Here is a 13,380-nt window from a genome sequence, read left to right on the forward strand (position 1 = left end):
GTCTTTTCTTACAAGAAACATTTCTGAAACCTGCCAATACAGTCACCTTTTGGCAGTTTTCTCTGTACAGAAATGACAGGTTGTGTGATGGACGAGTACATGGAGGGTGGTACTGTTGGTTGATCAGCATGTGCCCACCCTGTCTTTGTCACTGAACACACCCTTGGAGGCTGTAGCCATCCGTGTTTCCTCGGGTCATACCATCACTGTTTGTTCTTTCTACCTGTCCCATGGAGAGACGTTTGATCAATCGGGTCTTGATGCTCTCGTTGTACAGTTGTCGTCTCCCTTTCTAATCCTGAGGGACTAATGGACATCATTCCTTCTGGGGAAGTGCTGGTAGTGATAGGAGGGGTCGCTCTGTAGAGCGTATGCTCTCTGATCACAATCTTTCTCTTTTCAATACTGGTTCTTCTACTTATTTTCATGCACCTAGTCAGTCCTTTACTGTTATTGATCTCTTGGTTTGCTCTCCTTCATTATTTTCCCGTTTTTCATGGAGGGTTGACAATAATCCACCAGGCACGTGATCATTTTCCTATACTTTTGAGAGAGACCGTGGTCGATTCCACCAGGGCACGCAAGTAGGATGGCAACTGGATCAGGCAGACTGGTCCACTTTCACTGCTCTCACAGAACTTGATCCTGCCATCGTGAGTCAGCCATCAATAGACGACTGTGTGGAAGCAGTAAGTGACTGTATTATACAACCAGTTGCTCAGTGTATTTCTAAAACCTCAACACGTTTTTCACGATATCCTTGTCTGTGGTGGAATCCTGCTTGCCACATAGCACAGAAGGCTCAAACTGGCCTGGGATACTTTCCGTAGATATCTCGCACTTTCGAACCGCATCGCTTTCCAATGGGCCCATGCATATGCTAGGTCGGTAAGACATCAAAGCCAGAAGGAATCTTAAATTAAGTTCACAACTAGCATATCTTCTACCACCAGTTCCAAGGTCATATGGGACAGGATTCAAAAGGTCAGTGGGCACTACAATTCTGTTCCCCTCTCAATCTTACTCTCTGATGGCCAAGAGGTAGCTGATGTCCAGAGCATTGCCAATACTCCAGGTGAAAGCTTTTGCCAGGTATCTACCATTGCTACTTGTTCCTCCACCTTGTTGGCCATCAAGGCTTTGGCAGAGCATTCATCTTTCATTTTGAACTGACTGTCTCTTTGATTATAATTGTCCCTTTACACTGATGGAACTGAAAATGGTCCTTCATTAGTCTGGCAGTACATCTGTTGGACTTGATGATGTACACTATGACATGCTGTGCTATATCTCTCCTGCTTCTCTTGATATTCTAATTGTTTTTAACTGGATCTGGCAGGAGAATGTTTTTCCTAATGCTAGGTGCCAGGCTATTATCTTATCTTTCTCTAAGCCTGGGAAAGATCCCAAGATTCCTTCAAACTATCGTCCAATTGCTTTGACGAGCTGTCTCTGTAAGACCTGAGAGAGGATGGTTAATGCTCGTTTTGTTTGGTTCCTCATATTAAACAACCTCCTCTCGCCCACTCAGTGTGGGCTTCTACGACAGCGCTCCACCATGGACCACCAAATTCGACTTGAAACATCAATCAGAGAAGCCTTTCTCAAACAAAAACATCTTGTATCAATATTTTTTGACATTGAGAAGGCTTATGACAAAACATGGAGGTATGGCATTTTGCGAGACCTCCATATATATGTATATATGGGTTACGTAGCCACTTACCCATGTTTATTAATTTTTTAATGGACAGGAGATTCCAAGTTCATGTGGGTTCGACACTTTCCCTTTCCTTTCTACAGGAACTTGGGGTCCCTCAGGGCTGTTTTGAGTGTCACACTTTTCAGTATAAAGATAAATGCTGCCAGTGTTGAACCCTGAGACCAACTTCTTGGGGCTTATCTTTGACCGTAAGCTGACCTTTATACCACACTTAAAGCAGCTACAGGTCAAATGTACAAGAGCACTGAACATGCTCCGTGTTCTCTTTACCACCAGTTGGGGAGTGGATCGATGTTCTATGTTAGATATATTGTGCTCTTATTTGATCAAAACTCAACTATGGATCAATGGTCTATGGCTCTGTCAGACCCTCGGTCTTAAAGATGCTGGACCCCATTCATCATCAAGGACTTTGACTCTGCACTGGGGCTTTCTGGAACTCCCCAGTTCAAGCTTATACATAGAATTTCATGAACCTTCTCTGCACTTTTGCTGTTTGCAACTGTCTTTACTATATTCTTTGAAACTTCATTCCTTACCAAAGCATCCCACCTGGGGATGTGTTTTCCTTCCTCAATGGGCCATAATTTTTCAGAACAGACAATCTGCCATTGTTCCTTTTGGCCTTTGCATCCAGGCACAATTGGATGAATTAGGTCTGTCTTTAGATTACATTGCAGAATCCACTGGTCAGCCTATCCCACCATGGCTTATTACAGTCCCCAAATGTGAGTAAGGCAGATGCTCCTGATTGGAAGTACCATCTTTTATTTACTGAACATCTTTCAAACAATCTTTCCATTCCAATTTATATGGATGGTTCCAAATCGGGTAATTCTGTGGGCTCTACCATGGTTCAGTGGTTGCGTGCAGAATCCCCTCTACAGCCTCTGTGTTCACTGCTGCACTGTATGCCATATCTCTTGCCCTAGATCATATTTAAGCTAAGCAGCACTCCAACTGCACTATTTATATTGACTTGCATAGTTCTCTACTGGCCCTGGAATTGCTGATATTTAAAACCGACTGGCCCATTTCTCATTAACATCTACTTCTATCCAGTTTTTCTGGATACCAGGCCATATTGTTATTTGTGGGAACGGGCTTGCAGACACGGCAGCTAAATCTATCTGCTCTGGCACTATCACCACTGTGCCTATTCCGTACATGGACTATGGTCCTGTATTCAAGGCTCGGCTCTGTGCCAGCTGGTAGTCCACTTAGAGTGAGCAATGTGACAACAAGCTTTTTCAAATAGAACCCTTTATTGGGCTTTGGCCGTCAAGCTTCTGTAAGGTTCTGAAGGAGGAAGTTATTCTAACTAGACTACGTATTGGTCACAGTTTTTTAACTCATTGTTTTCTTTTGTCTGGAACTGATGCACCAGTGTGTAGTTTGTGTAACACTCAAATCACTGTAAGCTACATTTTACTTTCTTGCCATCGTTATGACTCAACGACGGCACTATTTTAAACATGTTCTATTTCAGGGTTTGTCCATAACATTGGACAGTGTTATTGGTGGTGGTGGTGACACTGTCCACCTTGATAAAGTTTTTAGTTTTTTAAAGGCCATTAATCTTTTTAATATCATTTAAGTGTTTGATATTTATTCATTAAACCTTTTAATTGTGGTTTCCTTTTAAGAGTCGCAATCTCTGTAGTTTGATTTGATTGGAAATTGGCCGAAAGATTAAATAACTCTGCACCAGGACTGGAAAGGCCAACTTCAGATGACTAATGCTCCTGTTTGAACTATCTGTTTGAACTACCCTAGTCGACCTGGCGAGTTGTTGTTATTATAATTTTGCTGCATGTCTTTTTAACACTTTTATTACTTTACCTTTTGGTTCTGGCCATAAAGACACTTAAGCCGGAACCAGGACTGGAAAAACCAACTTCAGGTGACTGACAGTGGTTCCTGCACTTACCTGTTAGTCTTCCTGGTGGGTTATGATCATTACCATTATGCTAGAGAAAGTCCTTTACAACTTCTCTTACTCTGCTTTCTCTGAACATTGTAGACTAGGTGTCAACATTGGTTTTATGCTTTTTCTGTTTTTCAATACTGTTTTGTTTTACCTTCATTTCCTTTTATGTATTATTACATTTAATTTATTTTTACCTTTTACCACATGTTTGGTGCAGATAACCTAGCTGCTTTGTGCCATAAAACACTAAATCAACCAACCAACCAAAGAAGTGGTGCATACAATTATCTAAGTTACAAACTTTTATATTTTATTGCTTGCTATAAATTCCTGTGCCTTAACAAAATTTGCACTTTGAGGATGTAAACTGAAATAAATATTTTAGGTTTTATATATACATTTTGAAGTAATCAAAAATCATAAATTAGTTTTTCAATACCACAGAATTCCAGATTTATCAAGCTTGATAACTAAGCTATATTTGGGTTAAAAAAAAAAAAAATTTCAAGATCTTTAAAATCTTGCCTTACTGCTTGGAATCTAGCATAAAAAGAAAGTATGGTGCCTGAATATTTAAAAAAATACCTGTAAAGTCACTAGGGGCACATTCCAAGCTTTCACATGTCAGACAGAAGTTGGTGTACCTAAACAAGCATTTCAAAAAATGGAAAAAGGTGGGCAGGGCCAATGCATTTGAGTCGGTAAATGTAGCAATATCTGAGCAACTAAAAATGATAGGTTTTTATTTTATATTCTAGCTTGTCAGTATTGGTAAGTTGAGTTCTTAATGTATAAGACTATAAATTTTGTATTTGTATATCAGACATCTAATTTGAACCAATGCTGCATTTAACATACACACCAAAATTAATATTTAAGCATTTTTTGCTTAATATTTACTTTTTAAGTTAGGAAATTAAGTAATGTATAATATTGAAATATAAATTATAATCTACAGGTTAATACCAAATTTATTGACATAAATTTATAAAATAGTAGTTCAATAAAATGTTAATTATGAGTAAATCAACAGATGTAATGAAATGACCTATGACCCTTGTCAAATAGGGTTGAATATGCAGTTATAAAAGGACAACATAGACCTACAATAGTTCTTATAAAGCATGTTATCTCTGCTTCATTTGGAAAGATTTGTTTTATTTTAATCAGTCCCAACTATTTTCTTTTTTTCATCACAATACAAAGCCATATTTCTATATGTATCATCTACCTATCTGTGCTTCACTTAACCATAAAACAAAGTGCATTCACAACAGTACTAAAGGATATGATGTCATATATTTATTCATGTCTTATGATGGTGCTGTGTTAAAGCAGTTAACTCTTTCACTGCCATGTCAGTTTGAAATTTCTTAGTCACAAACACAATAATAAATTGGTATCATTGTCAGATTTCTCTAATTTTCTCATTTTCAGGTAAAGAGATAACAAAACATTTCCCTATTTTTTGTGTATGTAAATAAAGCTGGCACTGGGAGTTGCTTATCTACAAATATGCAGTGAAAGAATAAATGTACATGCACTAATGTGTAACATGATTTATAATTAGATGGATTTGTTGCATTATTCAGTCTCAAAATATATGCAATTCTAATTTTTGGCATGTTCATGAACATCAGCTTAATTGCATCACAAAAGGCTTTAACTGCTTATTCTGTGAAAGTTTTAACTTGCATATTTTTTAAGCATCTATATACAAAAATAGAATGATCATCTTGTTTAATTTTTGTTTCTGGAAATGAGGCCTAATTTCACAACCTGTTACAATAATTACTTCTTTAGAATTAATTTACAAAATTAAATCATTTGTATTACTATTTTCAAATTTATATAATATTACTGTATTCAATAAATATGATAGAAAATGTTTGATTTTCAAGTTATTTCTGATTAGATATTTGTGAAACTCCTTTTGAGTAGTTTTCTTTATTGAAGTTTTCTTTGTGTGTCTGTTGCTTATTGAATTTTAGTCAATCTATTAAAAATGCAAATGTTATTTATGAAGTGAAAAAGCCATGGTGAGAAAGTTTTATATACTGGAACAAACTGATATCAACTTATCATAAATATATTAAATGTATATGGTGCTTAGAATTTTTTCTTGTGCATAAAAGGTCAGGCCTAATATTCTAATTCTTTTAAGTCATAAAACTCAAATTCTTTAAAACCATTCTCTGCTACTACTATTGATTTTTTTTTCCTGTAAAAAGCTGTCTTAGTGTTTGAAAAAGTTGTATTTATTTGGTGAGTCACAGGTCTGAGGAGTAAGGAGGATGAAGCAATGTTTTGTAATCCAATTTGTTGAAATTCTGGAACGTCGTTTGAACAACGTGTGGTCGAGCATTATCGTGAACAAGATTGGTTTTCTTTGATTGTCTAATGCTGGCATTTTTTCTTATACAACTTTCATTGCATTACTTCCATTTCTTGACAGTAAACCTCCAGTGATATTTTGGCACTGGTTGAGTATGTTGGATAATACTGGCTACAGACTACCATACAGTGACAATAATCTTCTGTTGTTGAAACTTTGGGAAGTGTTTGGAGTCTTATCACAGTTAAGCCATTGTACTCATTGCTTTCTTTTATTGTAAAGGATCCACTTTTTTGTCACAGGTGACAATTCAATCAAGAAATGAAACACTTCTGTTGCACAAAATCAGCATAGAGCACAATTCAAAATGGAAATTTTTCTGATTCTCACTGAGTTAGTGTGGAATCCACTTGTAGAGCTTTCTCACCTTTTCAGTTTGCTCAATATGGTTCAAAATTGTGAAAATGCCAGCACCCAATTCTTGTGACAATTCTTGAACAGTTTGGCAGGGGTTTCTTTCCACTAATACTGTCAATTGATAATTTTCAATAGCAGAAGGATACTCTCTGCCCTCCTTATCTTCAAGACACATCTCTATTGTGAAACTTTTAGAACCAACACTGCTGTGCTTTTGAAGGTGGTTCCTTTGCCCCATGCTTAGTTGATATTGTTAGCTGTTTGTGATGAATCATGACCAAGTTTGAATTCATGCAAAAAAATGATGCACAACTTTTTTTTCTCCATAATTAATTTTAAGAGTCTAAAATATTGGAATTAAAATTTTAGGAAAGAATAAATGCCCTAACGAATACAGGAAAACTTTAGTTTTTCATTGGTATACATTAAATCAGAAAAAAAGACAGGTTTTGTATTCCTATAAATAACTAAAATTTTAGTGTTAAACTCTGCCATTCTTCTTCAAATAACCAAATATTTGCAATACTGGAATTAAGTCTCTAAACTTTGTTTCATACAGACAAGAAGAACAGCATCTTGGTTATCGGAGAAGCTCGCTGCAGATGGGCATGCTGTAGCTTTACTTTCTGGAGATTTGCAAGTGGACCAAAGAATAGCTGTCTTAAACAGATTTAGAGATGCTAAAGAAAAAGTTCTTATTACTACCAATGTTTGTGCCAGAGGTGAGGATATCTTAAAATTTGATACAACTTTATTTGCTGTTAGATTATCTGTTTGATCTCAATTTAAAGAAATGTTTGCTTGTTTACAAGGAAACCATTATTTGTAATAATTTTATAACCCTATATCAGTGAAATATTTAAATTTAAGATTATAAATAAAATGTTTTCTGTTATATCCAAATTTCGTGCTTGTTATCATTGATCCAGTTTCAGTGTTGTACCTTTTTTATTTCACATGTTTTGGGGTCTCCAGACCATCTATCTTGTTGAAATTCTTATCGCACAACTCCTGTTGACAGTATCCTTTATGTGGATATCTTTCTTCATGTTAACAAAAACTTTATCATGATTAGGTTCACAAAATGTGTTTCTTACTTAAATTGAAGGGTGGTTTTTCTAAAACTTTATAATTACAGCATCAATATGATTACACACTGTAGTAAATACAATAAAAATAGCAATATAAACCTTAATAAAGCTGTTGCCCTCCCAATTTATATCAGCTGCATGATCTGCCTATAATGATAACAATTATAGGAACTTTAATATTGTTCCTTATGTATTGGATCAAGCTTATGTTGTTACATAATATGAATATTTCAGTAGTATGATTCATTTTCATGTCATTTTCTATTCAGGTATTTTCACACTTTCAAGAAATGCCATTTTTCAGGGTTTGATTCTGGTTCTTTCAAAAGTATGCCTTACTTATTGTGTTGATATTATAGTGTCACAGCATACGTTGTGAATGTGAATTATATTATAAATTGTAACTGGGTGCAGTAACTTACATAGAAAATACATTAGTAGAATGCCTGTAAATGAATTACAGAATAATATAAAGATTTAACATTTTTATATACTTTTGGTTGTTGGTTACTTCAAAATTTTATTAGACAAAATTGATAATTAATTTAATATACATGAGTAGAAATGATGCCAAGGACCTTCTATGCCAAAATACATCAGGGAAAATAGAATCTTATAAATGCATTTGCAAAATTTTGCCAATCTTTTATTTGGCTACTGACAAATGACAATTAGAGCTTTTTTAATACCACAGTTGCTAACATTATCTTATTGCCAAAGCAAATGGGACAGCCTTTCTTGTAGTTGTTACCATAAAACATTGTTATTTTGTAAAACTTGAAAGTAAGCAGTGTTAGTTTATAGGCTAACTACAGTGTGTATATTGTATTTAGTGTGGTTTGTGTTGATGGTTTATCAAGCGAAATTGTTTTCTAGGTTGAATATTTTTTTACATCTTCTCAACTGTGTCTTCTGTTACCAGGTATTGATGTAGAACAGGTGACTGTGGTGGTCAATTTTGACCTTCCTATTGACCAGAAAGGAAGGGCTGACTGTGAGACGTATCTTCACAGAATTGGCAGAACAGGACGTTTTGGGAAAGTTGGTCTTGCAATCAATATGGTTGACGGTCCACGAACAGTTGCTCTTTTGAAGCAAATAGAAGATCACTTTGGTAAGTTTACATGATCTTAAAATAAAACAAATTAATAAATGGGGAAAAAAAAATTGATTATATTATTAATATATTTTATTTTCAACCACAAGTTAACAGAAGTCTAAATTTTTATTACAAAAATGGTCAATTTAACTCTTTCCATGTCATGTTTATTAACTTGCATTCAAAATTTAATTGAACTACTTATATTGTGCTAAAGTGAAGGGTTCCATTTATTGCTCTCTGCAATAAGTTTAATATAAAACTGTAGATTTATAATTTACCTTATTATATATTCAGTTTCTTATTGTAAAAGTAAATTAAAAGAAAACAGTTGAATATTGATATTTGTCTCCAGTGTATTGAATGCAGCGATGGTTCAAATTATGTTCATGATGTCAAAATACTAAGTCTGTAGTTTTGTACAAATTAGGAACTCAAATTATCAATTTTGGCAAGCTAGAATATAAAATAACCTCATATCTTTTTTTATTTTGCCGAGATATGGCTTATGAACTGAATCAAACACAGTAACCCTTCTCCTTTTTTGTTTTTGGAAATGGTCCCTTATATACTCTTACTTCAATATATGACATATGAATAGCTAATCAGAAGCTTAGAATGATCCCTAGTGGTTTTATTAGCAATTTTGATGTGTTAGGAGGCCACCTCCTTTCATATCAAGGTTTCAAGCAGGTAGGTTGTCTTTTAGTCTGGTCAAAATTACATAATTTCTGGACTGAAATGCAGCCCAGTTACTAAATTTGATAAATTTTAATGGAGTTCTGTGGTATCAATATATTAATGTAATATTTTTGGTTTTTCAACTAATGTGAAACAAAAACAAAAATTGTTTCATAATATTTCCGTGTGCTTACATGAAACAACAATGGAGTTCAAAAGTTGTCACTAGAAGAGCTAATTATGTGCTTTGCTGCTATATTTATTCTTTATTTTAAGAAAAATTAATTTTGTAACTTGTTTCTTAATAATTGTGTGTGTGTGTGTGTATATTACAAAATACTAGTCCTCTAAAATACAGCCAAGACAGGTCACTTTGTAAAGGTTAGCTTTGTATTTCTGGATACAGTAGCATGGGTGTACATGCAATGGGTTGTTGCAACTTGTGTATAGTTAGCCAGGCACAGCTTGAAAGGTCAACATAATAAAAAAAACAACATATATAAAAGTGTATAATGTTGTTATAAGATTTAAGCTGTTTAGTGTAAACATTTGATTTTGTTACATTTTGATGTCATTCTAGAATGAAAGTAGCATAACTTGTATTTATTTCCTAATTTTTATGGTAATTAAAAGATCTTCCAAATCTACAGAACCTATACAAAAGATAAAATTTCAAGTTTGTTTTCTTTGGAAATGTTGATAACTATCTGAACATTATAAAGATTTTTCATGTAAAATTTAAACTTTCTGATGCATAAAAGTATTTTTAATTTTAAAATGAAAATTACTTTGCATGTTGAATAGGCAATTTGTGGAAAGTCTGGTGACTTGAAATAGAAAAAAAAATTGAAGTTGGTTCAACATGTAGTTCTTACCTATTTTTTTTCTTTAGAGTTTAACTCGTATTGAAAGAGCTGCCTTAATCCTTTTATAACTGGTTCAATATAATATATGCAAGTTTGTTTATACACACTATTTACACTAGCATTTGATACAACATGTTTATCTTCACAAAATTTGGTAGACTGTTATACAAAACACATGTAATCTTTAATGAAATATTTTTACTAAAGATTTTGTTTGAAAATAATCTGATTCGTTACTAGTCTGAATGCAAAGTGATTTTTGTTATGATTAAGAAAACTATTTATTTGCATATTCTCTAAGACTTTCTAAATACATTTCAAACATTTGTTTTCAGCAAGACTATATTGTTATTTTCTGTAATCTGCGTGGGGTCTATCACTTTACCAACCTCAAAAAAAAAAAAAATAAATAAATAAATAAATTTCGTGCTATAATGACTACATATAAAACAAATACAAATGTTTAGTCTAAATAGCTTAAGTCTCATAACTCTATATATTTACATGTATATTATTTTTTGTTATATTGATTTTCTAGCCATGCCTAGCTAACATTAGATAACTTTAATTGACACTGTGCACATGCAACCAGGTCATGTATCCAGTACTATAAAACTGACCTCTAGTCTTCCCTGTCTTGGCTGTGTTTTAGTGAACTAGTATTTTGTTATATACAGTCATATTTCAGTTATTATACATTAAATGTGTATAGATTATCACTATTTAGAAATAAATTATTAAACTTATTTTATATAACTAAAGTAAGGCAAACAATTGTTTCTTCTCGCTGTGTGTGTGTGTGTATTACAGTTGAATAACCAAAGAATCATAAATAACTACATAATACCATAGAACTCCACTATAATTTATTAACCTTAGTAACCAAGATCTTTTTATATTTAAAAAATATTAAACTTTGAGCAAACTAAAGAATGTTGTATTGTTTTCTCAAGATTAAAATGACAGGAAAACCACTCTTGGGACATTCTAATCAGTTGATTGGTTATTCACATCTTCTGAAGTAAATGTATATATAAAGGACTATTTCAAAAAGTGGAAACTCTTGAATGGGACCATCATGTGTGATTCAGTACAAAAGCCATATCTCATCAAAATAAAAAGATATGAGGTTCTAATTTTAAATTCTAGCTTGTCAATATTAGTAATTTGTATGAAACTATACACCTACTATTTTGACATTAAACATCTAATTTTAAACAGTGCTGCATCCATTCAGCATACCATGTGACTTGCTAAAATCTATTTTTAGGTGTATTCTTTTAATATTTACTTTTAAATTAAGAAATTAACTCGTATATAATATTAACATTTGAATTATGACCTACAATTTCATTCCAATCATATTAACATAAATTCATAAATTAGTAATTAAAAAAATTTTGAATGCAAGTCAACAAACACAATGGCATGGCCTTTGATTTGTGACCTGATGCAAAAGGATTACTAGTTCAGAAGTTTCCAATGAAGTATGTTGAATATAGATAGAACTTCATCATGGAAAAAGAATCTTTTTATGAATCAAGACAAGATGAAGGATGAGCATTCATTAAATACATCATTAAAATAACACGTTTAAAGTGGTTGTGGAAAAGTTTGAAAAATACGTTATTCCACTAGTTCTATTGTATCCAAGTGAAACTATATACTTGAATTCTATGTGGTCAGATGCACTACTACAACACTTCATCCTGCTCTTGTTGCAGATACTTGTACTAAAGAAAGTTACTGTACAAATATGTTTTAGATATGTAGTCTCAAAGCTAAGGTCAAGGCTGTTGAAAAATCACCATATGGAATAAATATTTGTCAGATACACCATTTAGAGAACCAGTTAATTAGAATCTAGAATGTTCTATTGGTATAAAGATTCAAAGCATAAGTTAAGATTAATAACGGCTCCAGAAATGCTTAAATTAAGCCTTTTAAAGTGTATTTAATTTTGCTAAAAGAAAGATTAAGGTACATGCACGATTTTTCCTGACTGTTGGAAAGTTACTGAAGAAACAAGTTTGTTGCAACTTCTATTTATAATCTTTTTTTTTTTCTTTTGTAAGGACGAAAAATAGTGAAGTTGGATGCCGAAGATGTTGATGTGATTGAAAAGTTAAACAATGAGTAAATCTGTAAAAAAAAAAAAAAAAAAAATGGAAAAATGAATTAAATTAAGATCAATATATGTATGACTATTTTTAAAAGGATGCGTTCAGGAATACTTTTACAATAAATGTCATAATAATGGAGTATTGAGTTTTTTGTGTGTATTGTGATCTGATTTCAGTATTGAAAAGTAATTATGGTTCTCTACTTGATTAGATATTATTTTACTTGCATTGTTAGTAAGGTAAAATTTTATAAATGTAAATAACTTTTAGAATAAAATGTTGAAGCAAAAAACAAATTGTAAGAACAAGAAAACAAAATATTGGTAAGCCTACTAAACATTTTTGTTTTGAGTTTTCTTACTGATTAAGTTTACTTTATTACAATTTCAAGTTTTTACAGTAAAATTTGTTTCTAGAACATGCACAACATTTTTATCACTGTTTCATTCTCACAAACAGGTTTTAATGGTAAAGAATGTTTTAGTACCTAAATCAATATTCTACAATCTAACAATGTATTAAAATTCTAGAATTAATAGTGGTTACTTATGTACATACCAATCTACATGAATTTTACTGATTATTTATCTAAGGCTAAAGTAATTAAAAATAAAAAAATAAATAAATAATACTTGCATTGGATTAGGAATATGTGAGGTAATAATTATCAAAGATATACAGGTATGTGCTTGGATATTTGTCAATTGTGAGATTGTTTGATTTTTAGTAACAAAGCTTTTCTGGTTTGTTTTCTTGTTTTTATCAGGTTTATGTTTTAGTGTTGTGACATTCTGTACAGAAAAAGTTGTTTTTGTTCATATGCTCATGGGCTTGGAAGGGGAGTTTTTGGTGTTCTTTTAACCTTATCTTCAAGTTACATCCTGTTTCAAAGCGTGTGAAAGGCTTTGTAACTATTACACTGTATTCTGTCATGGGGAATCCATTATCAGATACTTTGGCCAATATATTTTTATTTTTTATGCATCACATAAAACTGTATATCTGTAACATGGAGTTTTGGTATTATTTTCATGCTTTGTCACAATCTATGATGTACCTGACAGTGTTTCAAGAGCATTTTATGCCTGCAACAGTTTGTAAATAACTTGAAGCTG

General features: G+C 32.7%; 1 pseudogene across 1 annotated transcript in view; it reads left to right on the plus strand.

Annotated features, from left to right (window-relative positions):
• The window catches only part of LOC143229722 (DEAD-box helicase Dbp80-like), a 28,382-nt pseudogene extending 15,979 nt beyond the window's left edge, over positions 1-12,403 (plus strand). Inside the window, exons 9-11 of the transcript XR_013016022.1 lie at positions 6,965-7,127; positions 8,419-8,610; positions 12,218-12,403. The product of XR_013016022.1 is annotated as a DEAD-box helicase Dbp80-like (transcript). The remainder of the gene's footprint in view (positions 1-6,964; positions 7,128-8,418; positions 8,611-12,217) is intronic.
• Positions 12,404-13,380: the final 977 nt, after the last annotated feature.

The sequence above is a fragment of the Tachypleus tridentatus genome, chromosome 10, assembly GCF_004210375.1.
Source record: "Tachypleus tridentatus isolate NWPU-2018 chromosome 10, ASM421037v1, whole genome shotgun sequence".
Taxonomy (NCBI): Eukaryota; Metazoa; Arthropoda; class Merostomata; order Xiphosura; family Limulidae; genus Tachypleus; species Tachypleus tridentatus.